Source organism: Myotis yumanensis, unplaced genomic scaffold (assembly GCF_028538775.1).
Source record: "Myotis yumanensis isolate MYYU_CA2020_CCGP unplaced genomic scaffold, mMyoYum1.0.hap1 SCAF_3, whole genome shotgun sequence".
NCBI lineage: Eukaryota > Metazoa > Chordata > Mammalia > Chiroptera > Vespertilionidae > Myotis > Myotis yumanensis.
In genome coordinates this window covers 64,064,631-64,073,669 of record NW_027223754.1, presented here as the reverse complement: position 1 = coordinate 64,073,669, position 9,039 = coordinate 64,064,631, and positions in this window count along the sequence as shown.

The window sequence follows — 9,039 nt, the reverse complement described above, 5'->3', positions numbered from 1 at the left end:
AGAAAAAGACAGGGAAATCCCTGCCCATGTAGAGTTTCTACTCTGAAAAAAATAGAGAAAATACACAAACTATATCAAATATTAGAAAGCAATATTTATAATATAGTTAAAAATAAAGCAGGGTAAGGAAGGCAGTGTAATAAAAACTATTAGCAGCCAATACTCTAGAAATCCAATAATTCTATAGCTAAGATTTTTTAAAATGAATAAAAAAGCCTTCATTTTACTAGTTCAATTTACTTTAAAAACACATGAATATAGATTATATTTCTATTTCTAAGTATATCAGGTAAAATGTGCTGTTTGGTTTCAACCTAAAAAGATTTATCTATGTATATCCATTGGGTCACTTTTGATTATTTTATTTTTGTCCTAAATGGGTGCAATGTATTTCATGAGTAATTAACATTTCATATTGAGCATTTATGAAAATATTTTTTTGATTCTGAGTGATTTATTTTACATGTAACTTAGATTTGACTAAGAATTCCCTTCAGAAAAGTATTACAAATGCAAGAAATATTCAGAATTTATACTCCTGCAAATTTCCAGAAAAATTAAAAATTATATATCCAATTCTGGATATTTGTTTCCTCTGAAAAAGTTTGGTATTTATATAGAGAGAGGCTACAAGATAGAAAATGTGACCTTAAAGTGTATGGAACATTTGGAACTTGTGATTTCAGGGGATGAATAAGTCCAAAATTCCATCTCCTTGAAATTTGTTTCCAGAATGTTAACTGCAAAGCAAGTTATATATAGCAGTAAATGCATGCTTAATTTGTGCAGAAATCATGGTGTGATGAATACAATTAAGAGCCTCGGAGGGAATAATTATATTACTGCATAAAGCTGGTGGTTCTCAAATTGCTTGGTGCCTGGACTTTAAATTGGCCTGATTTCCTGTTGTGAAAGTCATCCATCGCAGCAACATAACTGCAGCAGGCACCGCGGAGTTTCAAAGTCACACAGAAAACATATTCTTTCTGATCAATTGCCATATATTCTTGTTTAAAAGCAAAAAAATTGGCAACATGCAAACCGAAGTTGATTAAACTGATAAATTAAAATGCATTAGACCCAGTACATTGTTATGTCTGTTATTTTTGTAATGAGATTGACTAAATTGTTTATAATAGCAGCTTTTTAGGCATCTACATGTGCAAATTATAACAATTTGAACTGAATTGCTTAAAGTTAATAACATTTTCATTTCATGATACCTGGATTACTAGTGCCTTAAAATAAATAGATGGCAGTCTAGGACAACCCTTCCAGGAACATAATCAGCTGCAGGAAAATGTAAATGAATGTAACTGTTTGACCCTATATGAAAATTCCATGTTATATTGGATTACCCATTGTTTACTAGTAATGTTATCAAATAACTGATTAGCTTTATATGACTTATCGCTATATAATCTCAAATAATTTTGCATTTGATAATAAATAGAAAATAAATAAATCATTTTATAGTACTAAAAATCATAATTGTTTTTGATAAATTTGTTGATATCTGAGACTTAAAATAGCAATTTCTTATCTATGGTAACCAAAAAATAAGGAAGAGTCAACACAGAATATAAAAGTTATTTAAGCAGTGAGGACTTTGGAACCTCTGTCTTGAAAAGGTTAAAACGAAACTAATAAGAAGAATGTTCACAAGAGGTTAAATAGGTAAACGAAACATTTTTAACCCAAAGAAACAATGAATCCATAGAAAACCCTCAGAAAACTTCTAGTTTGGGGATGCCATCATTCCCATAAGCTCACCATAGCCATCACCAACCAGCCAACCACAGTATTCTTTTAAATTTTTATCCACACTATCCTTTTTTAAAAAATGATATATTTTTTAATTGATTTCAGAGAGGAAGGGAGGGAGAGTGGGAGAGAGAAACATCAGTGATGAGAGAGAATTGGATCGGCTGCCTCCTGCATGCCCCCCATGGGGATGGAGCTCGCAATGCGGGCATGTGCCCTGATAGGGAACCAAACTGCAACCTCCTGGCTCACAGGTCGATGTTCAACCAGAGCCACTGTGGCCGGGCCTATCCACAATATTCTTGAGTGCTCAGTACATAGAGAGGTGGACTAGGAGTCACACCCAGTTTCAGAAAACAATTTTCAATTTATCGGTGCTGGAAGTCACTGTGCTCTTAGTTGCAATTCATGACCTACCAGAATTGATTGAGGAGACCAATGCCTGGACACACTGTGGGATTTATCACTCAAGGGCAGGGCTATAGGTAGAAACCCATGTTTGACTGCTAGCACACTGCTATTCTCTTGCCAATGCTATGGTATCCTTGACAATAAGTGAGGATGTTCATTCCATATATGTTTCACTGCCATTTTTTCTCATTGGCCCTTTCATCTCCAGGGATCATTCAATGTAATTTAAATTCTTCATATCCTATGTCTTTATTTCTCCTCTTCATTTATTTTTTACTAAGGGCTCAGTGCACAAATTTGTGCACCTTGAAAGGAACTGTGGGCCGCGAGGCTGTGGTAGGCACAGGGGCAGGTTTAGGCCCATCCTCTGTTCCCCTGCCTGACCCTTCTCACCGTGGACCCTGGTCCCTGTTGGCTGGCAGCCCTGCTCCTGCCACTGCTCCCATGTGTTGATGGCACGGAGCGATTGGGGCCGGCACCAGCAGGGGGTGTGAGTGGGGCCAGTGCCGTCAGCAGGTGCGAGCAGCAGCTGCCTGATCGCCCCTCAGGAGCAGGGGGAGGTGGAGAAGCCTTCAGGGGTGATTGGGGCTGGCAGTCGCCGCTCGCACCTGCTGATGGTGCCCAGTGATCGGGACTGATGCTGGCACTGGCAGCGGATGCGAGCGGTGGCTCCAGCGCTGGCTGTGGGTGTGAGTGGGGCCGGTGCCTGCAGTGGGTGCGAGCACTGGGTAGGACCACGGCTTATGAAGCAAAGAATTTTCAGTAACCACCAGAGTCTCACCCCGATGACAGCAACTGGCACCCCCACTTACCTGCTCCACCATCCCGCCGCAGCCAATGCCCACCATGGTCCACACACGCCCCCTGGTGGTCAGTGCACATCATAGCAACCAGTTGGTCGGTTGTTCCACCATTCGGTCTATTTGCATATTAGCCTTTTATTATATAGGATTCTTCCATTCAACAAACATTTTTTATAAATGCCAATATACACAATGCTAGATACTAGGGGAATTATGGGAGCAAGATATGAACAATATTTTGGATACAACAACAACAAAGAAAACCACCCCAAAACATGGCTATAGGCCCTCTTATTACTATATATCTAACATGTTTGGTTTGTATGCAAAGTATGGAGATCATGCAGCTGGAAAACTTGCAGCAATTCCTATCCAATAAAAAGCAGAGAGATGAATATATGGCTTGCAGCAAGAGTGTTGATTCAAGTAATCTGATTTGGGTTCTTTTCAGTGACTTTGAAAACCCAAGGGAGTCTGCAAGTAGAACTGTTGATTTAACGAAAAACAAACTATTCAGGGAACGTCCCATATGTGAAATAATGTTTTCTTTCTTCTTTTTTCAGATGTATTTAACTTCTACTTTATTTTCACCTACTGTGTAAGCACACAGGAAAACACAAAACACACACATGCAATCTATAAACCTGAAGTGAAAACACTGTTGACTCATTTTTGGTGGGTAAGGGAGGGAAGTTAGGGCAGCGAGAGAGGAGAATGGATTTATTTTAAGTTGTAACTATTTTGTATTCACACTAGATTGTCAAGTATATCTTTTCATCGATGTCACAAATTTCCAAACTGCCTTCTAGATTTACTGGTACATCTCTTAACTAAGAAGTTAAGTAGTTTAAATAAGGATTTAGATTTTGGTCCTGATCTCATAGATGCTATTTACCTAACCACATAAATTAAAAATTATATAAATAAAGGACCACTATAGCTGAGCACATATATGATTTTAATAGTAAAAAGAAGGTGATATTCAGCATAAATAATTTCATCTGTTCTACTTTAAAGTACCATTTCACTAATAAATAATGCTTTTATTACATTTTATTTATCAGGATGCTGGCAAATTGAAAGAAAATTGCTCTGCTAGACATAAATAAATAGGTATATAAACAAATAAACAAACAAAACCAATTGCTCAGCAGAAAACCTAAAAGTAACTGGAACTTGGCAGGTCTCTAAAATGGAATGCAGCACACCCACATTTGTATTTTAAATTTTCTTGGCTGCTGGCCTTTATAAAACACGTAGAAAATATAAGTGGTATATATTCGCAATTATGCCAAAATATAGTATACTTCTGGACAGGAAAAAAAAATACCATTCCAAATCTTTGAATTGGTCTCCAGCAATTTCTTAGTGCCTTGAACATAACAGGCCACCAATTAAGATTTATTAGATCAAATTACATTTTATCATACAAAACCTTTTGAATTTCAAATTATCAGATGTCAGGTACATGTTATTAGGAAATTTCTTCTTATGTTTTAATTATCAAATATGGAATAATATTTTAAAAATAAGATTATTCACTGAAGGACATGGCATTATAACTAATATTAGACTCCTAGATGTACACATAAATATTCCTGTAGGATATTATGATAAATTTCTGCACAGTAAAATATAATTATCTAATCTACATGGGTATGTTTTAAAATACTTATATCTTCTTATATTTACTTTATCCTTGTCCAAGTACAAATATACTTCTAAAAAAATAAAGATTATAAGATCATTTGAGATATAAAAGCACATTATTCTATCTGGTATTAATATTAACTCCTGCCTTTTCCATTTAATCCCTAACTTATTTGATGCTTTAAAATGGATACGTGATTCTTCCCAATGGAGACTATTTACACTAGAAGCAAACACTAAAATTCCAAAGCCTGTAAGTCTTGCATCTTTCTACAAACACAGGCATGCAAAGAGCAGAGGCTTCCCCTTGTCTCTTCATCCACAGCAATTTATACCAAACACATGGTCATATATAAAGCTTACTTTCCTCCAGAGACACAGATATAATATATGCCATTACAACTCCTCCAATGGATAAATGAAAGTGATCACTGACAGGGCGGAATATTGAGTACAAGGTCCAGTCTGGTTTTGTGTTTGTCAACGAAAAAAAATCATTACAAATATATGTTTTTTTATCTGTACAGCATTTAGGTAATGAAACTGTGTTCCCCTCTGCAAAGCTCTGCTTGCCCTCATTCTTTCTGGATTGCATTTGCAAGACCCAGATGCTGAGCTGAGAACATTTTCTTTCCAGCAACAGCATCTGGTTCCTTGGCAGCCTCTGTTTGCCCTTGTGTTGGCCATGTTGCAGTTGTCTTCAGGCTGCAAAGTGGTTAGCAGGCTGATGTGATATCTTATTCACTTGGATGTCACGCCTTTTAGCTTTCTTATACTATCCTCTTGGCACATTTTTTTCCACACTTATAATCTTTTATGAATAGCATTTATTAGGGGAAAAAACTGATACATGATATGATGTTCAATAGGAAAGTACTGAAAGTACGTGTCTACATAAGGTGTGCCAGCCAGATGATGACACTAATCTAGTATTTGTCTTACTGTAGTTTAAGAAAAAAATGCGATTTGCCTTGTTCCTTGTCCCTCTTTATTTTACAGTATTAATGATGTCCCCATTCCCACCCCTATACCCCTTCTGCCTAACCCCTACCCAACCGCCTTATGTCTGCACCATCCTATTGTCCATGTTCATGGGTTATGCATATCCTATATAATAAAAGCCTAATATGCTAAGTGCTCAGTTGTCTGGCTGGCATTCAACCAATCAAAGCATAATATGCTAATGATATGTTAAGGCCACTCAACTGCTCATTATGACGTTCACTGACCACCAGGGGGCAGACACTCCCACCTTTAGGTTAGCTTGTTGCTGGAGTCTGGCAGATCAGGACTGAGTGAGATGGGTCGGACATACCCTGGACCCCTCCCACAATTCCTCCCTGGCTAGCCAACCTCCTGCATCCCTCCCTGGCCCCAATCGTGCACCAGTGGGTCCCTTGGCCTGGCCTGTGTCCTCTCGCAATCCGGGACTCCTCGGGGAACATGGGAGAGCTGGTTTTGGCCCAATCCCGCAGGTCAGGCTGAGGGACCCCACTGGTGCACAAATTTGTGCACTGGGTCTCTAGTAATTATATAAGTTCTTTGGTTTATCTCTCCTTGTTTCCCCACCCTCTCTTTACTAAATATGTGTAATATTGACCTTTTATATTTTCTTTGGTGAATTATATAAAATGATAATGATGATGATAATAATAATAACTATCATTTATAGAACATGTTGATAAAAGCCAGGCATCATGCTAAGTTCTCACAACATTTTACCATGTTTATCACCTTCTTCAAATAAAAATTGGAGGGAAAATTTAGAAATCTCTCATATCTTATCAGGAAGAAAGATGATCATTCCTATAGAAAACATTGTAAGAATTACCCCTAGAGCTGGGTTTGATGACTTTTAAATGCTTTTAAAGTGACAATTACACTAGTCCACATCTTGATGCCAGCCTACCTTCCTCACCTATTGCCAACACCCCATGAGCCCTTGGCATTCGTCTCATGAGAACAATCATGCCCAAGCTTTTGCAGCCGCCATTTTCCCAACTGGCCTGCCCCTCACCGCTCTCTGTTTGCATTCCTCTAAAACAGTGGTCCTCAACCTTCTGGCCCTTTAAATACAGTTCCTCATGTTGTGAGCCAACCATAAAATTATTTCCGTTGCTACTTCATAACTGTAATGTTGCTACTGTTATGAATCGTAATGTAAATATCTGATATGCAGGATGGTCTTAGGAGACCCCTGTGAAAGGGTCGTTCAACCACCAAAGGGGTCGCAACCCACAGGTTGAGAATCGCTGCTCTAAAAACTATCTCACTCCTGAACTTCAAATAAAACAGAGGGGTTGCCGCACATGAGGATGATGTGGAAACTGTCTGTCTCCACTGGCTTACAATGGGATAATGACAGTAATAATACAACCAGATAGTCAGCATTTACGGCATGCCAATGTCCTTTAGAGAACTTATTAACTCACTCCGTCCTCACAACACCCCATGGAATGGAGATTACTATGAGCCACAATTTATAAATGAGTATAAAGATACATGGAATAGTTAGGTCACTGCCCATGAGTCACGGGCACCAGGCATCCAGAGCTCACCCTCTAAATATCTGCACCATGTCACCTCTCTCTGGTTCCCTAGTCCCTGGAAGTGCTTACACCCTGGCGGTAGGTAACAAGAAGCTACTTCGTTTTCATTTTTACATCATCAATTCTCCATAACAAATATGTGGGATTTCTTTCATATACTCTATATATTTTAAACACCACAGTTTCTCTAATAGTGTGTTTTGAATATTTTCAAATGATGGAAAATCTACCAAACAGAAGTAGAATTTTTTTTCCTTTCCTCTCTATATACAGACAGTCCTTGGGTTACGTGGGACTCGATGTAGGATGTTTCGTGGTTATGTCACCATTTCGCATTTATTTATAAAAAAAAAAGTTCTGTCATTTTGACATATGTACATATGTGCTTTATATTTTTTATTATTTATTTACCACAAGTAAAGGTCAGGTATTGTTATCTTTCTTTTAAATTTTTTTTTACTGTTTCACTTGATTACTGCTGTGTATGTGCTCCATGTGAGTGACATAGGTGCTTATGTAGGTGGGTTTCGCGTTATGTCGCACTGTAGAATCCGATCTCCGACGTAACCAGAGGACCTACGGTATTATTGATAGATGAATATATAAAAGAGAAATAATTCCACTTCTTTTGGTATATATTTATGTTTTATAAATGATTTTTTTCTTGAAGAAGCTATTGAATATTATTTATGTTATTACATTCCAGATAAAAGACTCTATATCAGTATGTACAGCAACATCTAAAATATAAACAATGTTTTTCAAAAACCATTTTAAGAGGTATCTCCATATGTAGCAAATAAATAAAAAAAATTATGTTAAACTAAAAGTAGAAAGAAATTAAAATGGAAACCATTATGCCATTAATAACATAACTTAAAAAAAGTATCAGAGACCATGCTTACTAACTGTAACCCGACATGCCTACTAGGGAGAATCCAAGCCACAAAGTGTGAAAATGGAAATAATGATGATGTAAAATGTTTGTCATGAGTAAATAAATTATATAATAATGTAAAATTCAAAGTTTCCACATAACAACCAGAAAAGGGGACTACACAGTTCAATTTCTCTCAATAAGAACTGAGATTTTTTTCCCCCCGATTCTGTGGTAGAAACAATGAAGAAACAGATGAGCAGATCAGGCCAATCACTCAATGTTGGGGGAGAGAGTAGGCATCCACCTCTACTTGAAATATACTTATATACCCTAAATTTATCTTTTTCAGTCCACATACGTATCACTATTGTTCTTTCCTAAACATTTAATTCTTAAGACACATCTTTACACCTTAAATTAGGTTAATTATAATGACACTGTGACAAAGAGGAGATATAACACATGTCCATATGACAAGAAACAATATTTGCAAAAGATGATCAAGAAGTGAGAAAAGGAAAAATTCCTTGTGACACCTACAAAATGCCTGAGTTATATAAGAGCTATGTTGCAGAAGCTATTAAATGTTATTTATGCCACTGCACTCCAGATAAATATTATTTTGCTATGCCAGTTGTTTTATTTACTAAAAAGTAAGCCAAATTAACACTTCCTTTTGAAATATTAAAGTAATTGAGCATTTTTTCTTGGATGGAGTCTACTGAATAATTGCTACACATATCCACTTAATTTTGAATAGCTTTCAGAGCCTTACTTTCATGAGTTGTCTTAAATCTCAAAAAAGTGAATACCAATGACAACTGGCAAAACATATTTACAACACTTGACACAGAGCTAATAACTTCAGTTTACAAAGAACCCACACAAATTTAAAAAGAAAGGATAATTTAATCAATACAAAAATCAACCAAGGATAGAAACACGTAGTTCACCCAGAGATGCACACACACACACACACACA